The sequence below is a fragment of the Hordeum vulgare genome, chromosome 6H (genome assembly GCF_904849725.1).
Source record: "Hordeum vulgare subsp. vulgare chromosome 6H, MorexV3_pseudomolecules_assembly, whole genome shotgun sequence".
NCBI lineage: Eukaryota > Viridiplantae > Streptophyta > Magnoliopsida > Poales > Poaceae > Hordeum > Hordeum vulgare.
Window position 1 is genome coordinate 9,628,974 of NC_058523.1, and position 11,629 is coordinate 9,640,602.

At 44.9% G+C, this 11,629-nt stretch overlaps 1 pseudogene; it reads left to right on the top strand.

Annotated features, from left to right (window-relative positions):
* Nucleotides 1-2,198: 2,198 nt before the first annotated feature.
* LOC123404877 lies at nucleotides 2,199-5,560 on the top strand (annotated as a pseudogene).
* Nucleotides 5,561-11,629: the final 6,069 nt, after the last annotated feature.

Consider the following 11,629-nt stretch of genomic DNA (forward strand, 5'->3'; position numbering starts at 1 on the left):
TGGTTACTTGAACGAAAGCAATTTTATTTTTGGCAATTTCTTTTTAGTCGAGATTTAATACAGGTTAAATCTTACAAATTTCTTACAAATATTGATGAAAACTTAGTTCGAATTATTACATATTAATATATCCATCATCTCAAGTCAATATTAAATCTTATTATTCTTATTATTTGAGAAATATTCTCACCTTCTTATTAGACATTTCTCATATTTTTCTGAGGGACATGACTAGGCAGCGGCGCCGTATATTCGCGTTCCGGTGCGGCGCCTGCGGTACCATTGATTAGCGTTGAGAGTATTTAGATTTGAACGTCTCGGATAACCCGCTAGACCCAATTCGTGACATGCATAGACTGCCCCAGCCTAAAAAAGTTAGGCGTCGCTTTTAAACTGCTCCGACTGTTGATGCATGCATGGAGGGTTGCAGGCTTATAAAAATCAAAAGAAAACTTGTAGTACTCTTATATTATGATGACAGGCCAGAGCGATGTGTAGATTTCAGAATAAAAAATCACGATCTTCTGGCCGTACCAATCAACACCCACATTAGCAGCGGTATTGTATTGGTAGTGCTAAAAAAAGCTGTTCATACGCATATAATACACTCGTGATTACATGTAACCATCTTTTGATTTTGCATTTTAAAAAAGATTTATCTCTCAAACCGTTATCTCAATTAATGATCCATTTTCATCATTGACTTTAACGCAACGAGATCTTTAAAACTAGATACCATGTCGACATGTTTCGATAACTTTTGTTTTCGCCGGTACTTGTCGGATTATTATCACTTACTTGTTATATTATTTATCGCATAGTTCTCACATTAAATCAACTTGGTTATCAGGTTTATGAATGTCGATATACCCCACTAGAAAACTTGATTCATTGTACTTGTGCTGGTTCATGAATTTACTTTCTTATTGTTAGTGCTTTAATAACCACTTTTTAGCTCCACATAATACTTCAATACTTAAAAAGTATAAAATTATTGTTTCGGTAACTATGTATAAATTTTGTGACAACTGTACACCCGTAAGATGACAACTATTATGACATAAATGTGACAACTAGGAACGACGAAATTTTTTTCCTCAAAACATGTCAACATGAAATCTTATTTTGAAGGTCTCATCCAGACGAACCTAACGGTGAAGACGAGTCTTCAATCAAATTATTAATCTGTGAGATAAATTATTTTTAAACTTCAAAAAAACATTTAATACAATGATGTAATCATGAGGTAGAAGATTCTTGCAAGTGCATGAACCGCCGCATGGGAGAGCTGTTATGCGGTGCTTCTCCTTAGATTTTCCCTTTTTTGATATTGTGTGTGTTGATATACCAAGTAGTTATGTTTGTTCCAAGCACAAACAGTGCACAAAATTGCAAATGAAATTGTTAATCATAGAAAATCAATTAATTATAATAAAAAAAATACAAAGACCGACTTTTATTAAATTTATAGCCCGTTGCAACGCACGGGCATTTGTATTAGTCTATACCTACTAATAAAGTGAATAGGGTTTCTGGTCGTCCGTCGTGCCTTTTTTGTGAAAAAGTTTCTCCGTTTTCGAGCATTCAACCCGCAGTCCCTGTGTTAGTGAATCTGGAAAAAACGTTTCGATCCAACCCGCCGGCAGCTCTCCCCGATGCATCGCCCGACCCCGAGTCCATCATGCTAAAAATAATCCCACACCGCTTCTTTATGCCCAATCTCACCGGTTCATATAGGTACCCATTGATAATTCAACAAGCTACCCAAGAAATAAGCAAAGAGACGAGGAGGACGAGGCGATCAAAGAAAGCAATCAAGGCAGGCAGTCGTCACCGTTTAAAATGAGAGGATAAAATCAATGAACAAAAGCAATGGCTGGCTGATGGAGCCAAGATCCAGGCGATGGTGGAGCTTGGGGAAGGGCCCGGCTGCAGCGGCGGAGTGCCCACGCCATGGCCGGACGATGGAGCCAGGATCCAGCGGGGAAGGGCCCGACAGAGGTGGGCACAGGTTGCAACGGCGGAGTGCCTGCACCATGGACGGCCGGGGATCCGGTGGTGAAGCTTTACTGTTCCTTGGGATTGGCTGCCGCTTCAGTCGTGGGCCGTGGTGGCCCCCGCCGTCCAGGCAGTGCGCGGAGACCATCAAGGCTAGCAGGAGGAGGGCGACGAGGAGCCGTTGCTCTCCGGCGGCGACCATGGCGAGAAGAGAAATGGGATCGGGGAGGGACTGGAGCGGGGCGAGGGGAGGGCCTCGAGGGAGCAGGGGTTCGGTGTCGCAGGGGCTGGCGCGGTAGTGAGGGAAGGTGGTGGCGGCAGTGGAGCGGGGCGACGTGGGGTGAGCGAGGCTGGCGAGCGCTGGTTGGGAGGGGAGCGCCGACGTGGGGCACTCTGCCCCGATCCAGATCTGGATCGAGAGCGAGAGGGGGTTGCGGGGGCGAGTGGCGGCGGGGTGGGGTGTCGGTGCCCCCCAGGGGGAGTTAGTGGCGCCGACTTGTTAGGTGGGCCGGCCAGTTGGGCTGGTTCATGGGGAGGGGGGTTTCCTTTTTTTTGTGTGTTTGTTTCTTTTTTAAGTCGGAGAGTGTTTTCTTTTTATCCCGTTGCAACGCATGGGCTCTTTTGCTAGTCTCCCCTAATAATAAAGCGCGCAGCACTTCTGCCGTCCGTCGTGGCAATTTTGCAGAAAACCCCCTGTATTTTGTTGAAATCAACCCGCAGTCCTTCATTAAGTGGAAAAAATACCATGTCCCGTTACCTCCGTCTTCCCCACCCCGCACGCCTCCTGCCCCCTTCGTATCCAGATCGAACCAGAGAAAGAAGAAGAGGGGAGCCCCCGCCGCCCCCGCCACAAGCCCCCGGCAAGCGCCGCCCCCCGAGGACGAGAGGCGAGAGAGGAGAGGGATCCGGCGGGAAGGTTCCGAGAGGTGGGAGTCCCGGCGTTCTACAGGTGGCTCGCGGACCGGTACCCACAGACGGTGTCGGACGCGGAGGAGGAGGAGCCATGGAGCTCGAGCCCGGGGCCTTCGTCCCCGTCGACCCCCGCCGCCCCAACCCCAACGGACTCCAGGCCTCCGTCGTCGCGCTGGCCGACCAGCTCTGCCGCCTCCACCTCGGGGCAGATGCAGCCCACGTCCATGGCGTGCCTCGCCTCCTCGGACGAGAAGCTCCGCCCCCTCCACGTCGGGCAGACGCAGGTGCAGGTCATGCCGGCTCCCCCGGTGCTGCCCGCCTCCCCGGCCGAGAAGCACGCGGCGATGCCCAAGAGCATCTCCATCCGCTCCAAAGGCTACCTGAAGCATCGCGTGACGAAGTTGGTGAACGTCGGCTCGGTGAGATCATTGAAACCCAACCCCTCCATTCCCCCGACTCAATCCCGCGGCTCTGTGCCAGTCCAATCCATGACGCTCATGTGTTCGACCATTTGCTTGTGTTGACGCAATGACAGCAGCAGCACGTGTTCGTGGGCGTGGACGGCGCGAAGGCGGAGGAGCACAAGGGCGGAAGCGATGGTCGATTAGGCTGGACAGCGGCCATGCATGTTCCATCCAGGCAGCGCGAGCTTGACCTCACGATCCATGACTTCCACGAGGACAATATCCACCACCAGGTATGTTAGTCCTACTAGCGCAACAATTGTTTGCATTATTCTGATGTGCTCTAGCCAGCCCCAACTATCCCTCCCGTATCTAGCTGCTCACCATGTGTTGAACTATTGTCTAAGAAAACACCGATGTAGGTAACTAATTTCTTTTGATGGATTACTCACTAAGTAACAGGAGCATGAAGATAATCATCCAGAGTGTCAACCGCCAATATCGTCCGCGCAGTTCCTCACATAAGAATTGATGTATTTGGATTCTTAGAGGTAATATATTGCTTGTGGTCCCTTCACAGGATAGAGGAAAAGTAACTACTTTGAGTCTTTACTCTCTGACCAAGGTTTGTACTCCTACTCTGTTGGTTGGTGCTTTGAGTCTTTACTCCTACTCTGTTTAATCAATTTGTAACTTGTATGTGTTTGAAACAAATGAAGGCACAATTAGATTTTCTTACTGGACATTATTCATATTAACTTTTTTACAAGGATTATTGAGTGGTGCAGAGCATCAGGATGCACCTTTAGTGGCATTGTTAGTGCAATTTCAACATTGTGGGAAAATATGGTGAGTGTGAGATGGGTAATCAAGGGTTCATTCGTTGGCTTTGAGTCAAGATGTAGATATGTCGGCTGTGTGTCCGCAGCTGCTGCATTAGCCACACAAGATGAAAATGCAGGATTAGTGGTCGCCGTGTCCGTGTTTTTATTTACCCACGTTCCTCCACAGCCTGAGGGGACATATGAAGTGTAAGCATGCTCGACACGATATGCGAACATCCTGCTAGCTGAGTGTGTGTTCGTACATCAGCTTCGACCCCATACCCATGATGGATACCTGTGATAGCTTCGGCCACTCCTGTAGTACACAAGTTTCTTTGGTGAGCGTGTAACCTGCTTCCGTCCAGTTCAATCGGCAATAAAAAGCATGATCATCAGATATGCACAATGATACTACTAATGTATAGGAATTTTCTTACTATGCATTACTGGCACAACCGTATGCCTATGAATAAACTGAAGCATGTGTCAGTTTTTCTAGGGGCCGGGTACATACGACAGCATGTAGAGAAATACATCCATCAATCCAAAGCCGTTTCATGATGGCCAGTGAACCTTTCTACCAGTTATTTAGCTCTATGTTTTGCCAATAGTAATTATTGACTCTAAGGAAATATTCATACTAATTAAGAAAAACATATGAATCTGTGACATATAGGAGCTCTTGGTAAACTGATTACTCTTATCATCAGTCGCAGGTTCGTCGCTTAACCGGCTGCATTTTTATATGCCACAGCTGGAGCATGGACATATAGTCGCATCGCTGACATCCGTTACTTGATCAGCTTTCTTTCTAATGATATACATGACATACTCAGTGAACTTATTGGTTACATCATCAGATGCAGGTTATCGCTTCACCAGCTGCCTCCACCCACAGATATTACAAACCTTAGTCCATCGAATTGCATGCATGGCAGAAGCCTATATGAAGTAATCCAAATTTGTGCACGACTGCATGCATGTATGGGGTACTCACATCTGTCTCACTCTCACACTTGGTTTTTTACATTTAAGGTATATATGTATTACATGTGCAAATCACCACTGTAAAATGCAGGAAAGTTTATTGTACTACTCTGTATGCCCTCTTCCGGCGACGAGGTACTCTATTCAAGACCTTGGCCTTCTTGTGACCACTTCATGGCGCCCATGGGTGGCAAAGGGGGAGGTAATTAAATCCCATCATCGAAAACATTATTCATCTACAATGTTTTGGTCACTCTGAAACTGACGGCTTCACTCACTGGTTAGGTGGCAGGATATGTTCAGCAGTACGCCGGAGGATTGACATTTCTATCAGTGAGAGGTGTCGGTCATCTTGTTCCGTCCTTCCAGCCTGAGAGAGCGCTGGTAATGTTGACCTCTTTCCTGAAAGGGATGCTTCCACCTTACATTATATAGAAGGTCGGTGAGTCATGCAGGAGTTGGCAATTGCTACTACGTGAAAATAGAGTTGCCACTTTCTATGAGTTAATTAATGTTTTCCTTTGGAAGGTTTATTTGCTTAATAATGATATAATATGTACATGTATCCGGTAGATTTGAAGAAGGTCCTTGTCCTTTGAGTGGGCGTGTATTTCTTGTTGGATGACTTTATGATATAACTTTGAATAAAGATAACTACGGTTTGGTGGTTACGATTACACTTCCCGCATTCTTAAGAGACAAAATTGGTACACCTTGTAATTTTTTATGATTTTGTGAAGAACCCGCACAAATATTTATTTTTCTCCAAGGAAGAAAAAAATTAAGATCAGAATTCTCTTGTGGCTGGTGATGAGGAGGGAAGCCAAGACCGAGCTATGTCTGAAGCGAGAGAAGATACAGATCATACTATTTTCGGACCTTCTTTACTAAATGCTTGTGTTTGTTGTCATGGTCATAAGAGCTAAAGCCAGCCCTTGCCCCTCGAGAATTGAAGGGTATTAACACATGGTGTGGTGTATTCACCAATTTTTAGTTAAACCCGGCGGTTCAGTGACATCTAATCATGTATGTTCTTGCTTATTAGGCACATTAGTTCTTTTGTCATATGGCTCATACAATGATCTGCTACTATTTAAATTTGAACCTAAACTTGCAATTCGTGTACTACTACTCATTGCCCAGCACAGGTCCAACTAAGATTTTTTTTCAACTTGCTAAATCCTTTGTGCCCTTTCCCCCTCCTTATTTTGTTCCGCTCTCTCGACTAAGTTGACTTTATGTAATATGTAGATGGGACTGATGGTTATTATAGATGCATCCTAGCCAGTGTGTGTCTAATATATTTCGCACTGAGCTCACATACACAGTTCTAAAAAATATGATCTTGATGCATCTGAAGTTGTATTAATTTGTAGAGGAGAACGATATGTGCATTCTGAATGTCTGCCTGCACACAACCATGTTCTCTAGATGAGTGTGTGCAGAACACCACAACCTGAAGAATTAGCTCCTTCAAGATAGATATTCCTCTGTCCATAAAGACACATGTTCTTTGCATATGATTGAGCACATCCAATTTGGTGTCCATCTTCAAGGAATATACGGATTGCCTTGGCATCTCTCTCTGGATCACCGCTAGCAAATCCTTGGTATGCCATGTCAAAAAATGGGAAATGGTTATTCAACTATAGAAACACAAGAGTGAGATATGTAAACCCTTAACCGTTAGCAAGGAACTAAGATTTTATGGCTATTGTAGGATACAAGCTGAATTTTCTTCACAGGTTAATTAGTTAGCATCTCCTCATCTCGCAAGGAAACAATAGATGACATTTCTCATGTTAATATTGTTATTAACAGGAGCTCTCCCCTTTCAAAATTTGTAGACCCACAAAATAGCAAGTTATATATCATTGTGTTTTGCCATCTAACTCTAGCTAATTTTAGATACACATCAATTATATCTCCCGTTGCATCGCACGGGCATTTTTACTAGTATTAATAAAGTACTGAGTGTTTCTGTCCGTCCGTTATACATCTTACAAAAAAACCTGATTTTCCTTTAAATATTCTGCAGTCCAACATCAAGTCCCTTTTCGGTTGGGCTTTGGCCCATCTTCATTCGCCCCTATCCTGCATAGCCTCGTGTGTCCAGTTTGCTTTGTTTTCGGTCCGTTTTGTTTCGTGGCCTTTTATTATTTTAAAACATATATTAAACATAAACATGCTATTACTTTGCAACTGTAACTCGGATTAAAATAATATGTATATGTAATTTGATCAAAAAATGCATATTTTTCAATCCTACTATTATATGTTCTTGTTAACCACATTAAAATTTTATTTATTGTATAGCCTTAATTAATTTAATCAATTGTAATGATGTAATGACTAAGATGCGGCCCTTTTCTATTTTGGTGGCGAGGCCTCAAAAAGGAAAGGGGCGCATCTAAACGTTCCGCAAGCGAGATAATCATAACATTACATAATTGAAAGAGTGACAAGTAGGACATACACTTGCCATCTGATAAGAGTATAGCATTAAGCTTATAGATCCACATTATTCAGAGCATAGCTTAGTCCCGCTACGGACAACAAGAAACAAGTCAAACTATGAAATCCCGCATGCTGGCCCCATGATCACGACCACGGCCTCAGTTCTTCGGGTAGCTCACGTACAGTCTGCCAGAGTCCTCATCGAACTCCCACTTCAGCTGGCTGTCAGCAGGATCTCCTGCGTCGATCGTACCTGTACCTGTTGGTATTTGTAGTAATCTGTGAGCCACGGAGACTCAGCAGTCGAATGACCTTGGTATCGAATCTAGCCAAGTTAATGGGCAAGGAAGGTTAAGTGTATGAGTTTGCAGCAACCTAAGCATATATGGTGGCTACCTTACGATGATCAGAGTAATCATATGGTGGTCTATGCGAGCGATCGAAGACTAGGTTGATCACTAAGTGATCCTGAACACTTACTTACTTCAGTCATAACCCCACCGTGTTCTCGATCTGAGAACGATCTCTGAAGGCGACAGTCACGGTTACGCACACAGTTGACAATTTTATTATCATTACTTTAAGTTGTCTAGAACTAGATGTTAACAAAATATCCATGTTTGCCATATAACAGCGGACACGGCTTTCCGAAAGATTAAACCCTGCAGGGGTGCTTCAACTAGTCCATTACAAATTACCACAGGCCGCATAGTAATCCTCTATCATGAAACTCGTGATCTCGTCGGATTTCTAAGAGGAAATCCTCAACTTTGAGGTGACCCAAAGTTTCACCGGAATCCCAATGATCAAGATATATCGCTAAGGAAAGACTAATCCGGCAAGACCGCCAGACGTGTCGACAACCCCGATAAGAGCCGCGCATCTCAGTCTCAGGACACGACGGATGGGAAAGCCTACAGGAAACCAGACCTCAAGGTTCCTTACGGTGGCCCCGCAGTTTGCCCAATTTGGACCAACACTCATGAGGAGCACTGGCCCGGGTGGTTGATTAATTCCTCGGGGTAGCTATTCCCTATGCAAATTATTATTAGGTTATTAGCAGGTTAAAACCAATGTTGGGTCCTGCCAGACAAGCCTTAACACTACACGATTTATCAAGGGGGTCCCCATAACAACCCCGAACGTGTTAGGAGCGATCAGTTATGGAATCAAACACCGGTAGCCGAAACTAAGGCGGCAACAATGGAACAAATCACCCGACATAAGGCTAGGCCTTTCGTTATTTACCAAGTATATAGGTGAATTAGTTGAATAATATTAAAGATAATGATATCAAAATGTCCATGTTATCTCATGGACCAACTGGCACGTGCAACTAGCAAAGCTATCCATTAGAGGTTGAGCAAGCCTACTTAGCCAGACAATATTTGCTAGGACAGGGAAGTGTTTGGGGTTCATGGCAAAGACATGTGGCATTTATTTCAAGTGGTAGATAGCGAGCGTGTAACGAAGGAAACGTGATTCTAAGCATAACAAAGCTAGAAACAGTGTCAATGTCACGGTCATCTTGCCTGTGATGTCTTCAGCTTGGAACTGCTCTTGTTCTGCCTGCACGTACTCTCCGGAATTCACGTACTCGCTCTCCGTTCCCGATGCTACCCAAGATAAGATAACAGCCAATAAACACCTGCAAAACATAATGCAACAATCAATATGATGCATGTGTGAAGAAGGAAGCATGCATCACTATTCTAGTCACTTTCATATGCATTAGTTGAGTTAATTGAATTCTGGACAGAACCTCATATTAAGTTATCTTGACATGCATGAACATGGCATGAACATATGCATCATGAGAAAACGATGCAAGAACATATAAAGAACGTAGAGAACGGAGTCACGGATCAATCGGAAACTACAAAACAACTTTCAAAGACCTACGGGTTCAAAGTAGCCACAAACACAAACCAATGGCACTCTCTGGTGTAACCAGGTTTCCACATGCTCAAGCAACAAAATACAAGTGGAATGGTGCTTGGGATCACACCACACCAACAATCAATACCCACACAAGCTCTAAAACCACATAAGCATACAATCTGTTTTTAGCAGTAACATAGCAGTTTGTCTACAAGAACTACAGTAGCTACAGCCCTCTAAATAAATCAAAGAAGGCATGAAACTGAAGCCATCCAAAAGCACTACAACCCTGGACAAGAAGCTAAGGCAAAGGAATCATCCATGAGCAGATCTATAGCCACTAACTTGGAAAAAATATCACAGTTTGGGACTTAGTGAAAATCATAGTTTTTCACCAGCTTCTTATGCTCTGGAGCATTTTGGCAGCCTCCGAAATGATATCTACAGGAGGTGTATAAGCATGAAATCTTTAGAGGGATCTAGACAAACATAACAGCTAACAAACATTAGTTTGTTGCATGCGCTAATTCCCAACACAGGATCTAATTCACACAAGACAACAGGGGAAGAAAATAACTCCAGATTCCCAGACTTCGTGAAATTCTCACGGTTCCACAAATCTGACAGATTCAGCCAAGTGTCCACTTTGACAGGGCACAATAGGTGCATACAAATCCCTAAGAACAAAATGAAGGTCAAATGTTGTAGAGGGGCTCACCCACTACCATTCCATCAAGGAATCGTCCACAAAGGACCAAAGCACCAGCTAATGTAAAGGTCTAAACATGGCATCATATCAAAAAATAACAGTTTTGTGAAGTTGCTCAAAAGTGAAATGTGACTGCACCAATGGATTCCTGGGATGATTCTACCCCAAAACTCATATGAATACATAGGTACTTGCATGTAACAACAAAGCACAAAACTAGCTCAAAAATATCACAAAGATTCCAATAAGCTACAAGTGACTTATTGTCACATGTAGAAGCCATGATATTTGGTATCATCTACACATGCACATTCACTAAGACAAGTTCAACCTATCTAGGCAAAGCATGGAACCATCAACAAGGTTACACTAACATGGAGAAATGTGTTCATCCACACACACACATGTGCACACACATACACATGCACATGTATATGTGGACTCACACTACACACACCTTCACCTACACATGCACACACACAAGGAATTACTCACCCACATACACACATAGAAGAATCATCCATCCCACTGTATGTGGGGATGCACACACTCCATCTACACACACATACACACACTACAATCCCTAGGCATCAGGAGAAAAGACAAACAACAAACAAAAACCCGTGACGGGAAAATGAAACAAATCACAATAAAAGGAAAAAAGAAAAAAACTAAAAGGGGGGATGTGGGATCGAACCCACAACCTGTCGGTTGCACCCCCAGAGCTACACCACTACGCTATGTGCTCGAAGCTTAATTGAGAGGGGCTACAGAGAAGGTAAGCCACCTCTCTAGCGCTGCACAGGAAAAACAAGGAAAAGAAAAGAGCGTCAGGGGGATTGAACCCGCCTCGCTGAGATGGAATGCGGCTAGGTTGCCACTATGCTAGTCGATCGGATCTGAACAGAGAGGGGGGTGTTTCTCTTTTGAGAAGCCCCCTCTGCTCTACCTGCAACTACGCGGCCGGAACAAAGGAACCGCTCCGGCGAAGCTCCGGTGACCTACTTGTCGCGGCGATACTTGGCGCTTGACGCGGGATCCCTAGGGAACCCATTGCCTGGCCCAGATCGGCGGGAGGGAGCCCGCAACGATGGATGGCCGGCGCGGCCTCTTCGTGTCATGATGGCGACAGCAAGGCAGCGAGTTCACCTACGACGCTACTACGGGAGAAGGAAGAGGGGAAAAGAGATGTCGTTCTCACCCTGGGCTCACACGTAGTCGTCGCAGGGGGAAGAAGGGTTGCGGAAGATGCCGGAGCCGAAGCAGGTCGACCACGGGTGGAGCAGCACGATGGCGACGTTCGCGAGGATGTAGCCGTCTCCGTGGAGGATCTCCGGGGCTCCTAGCACCGGGAACGGAACGCGGGGAGCCTCCACGAGCCCCTGGACATGCTTGCCAACGACGGAGACGACGGCAACGCGGAGGGAGACGGCGGCGAAGTACTCTCTCTCTATCGA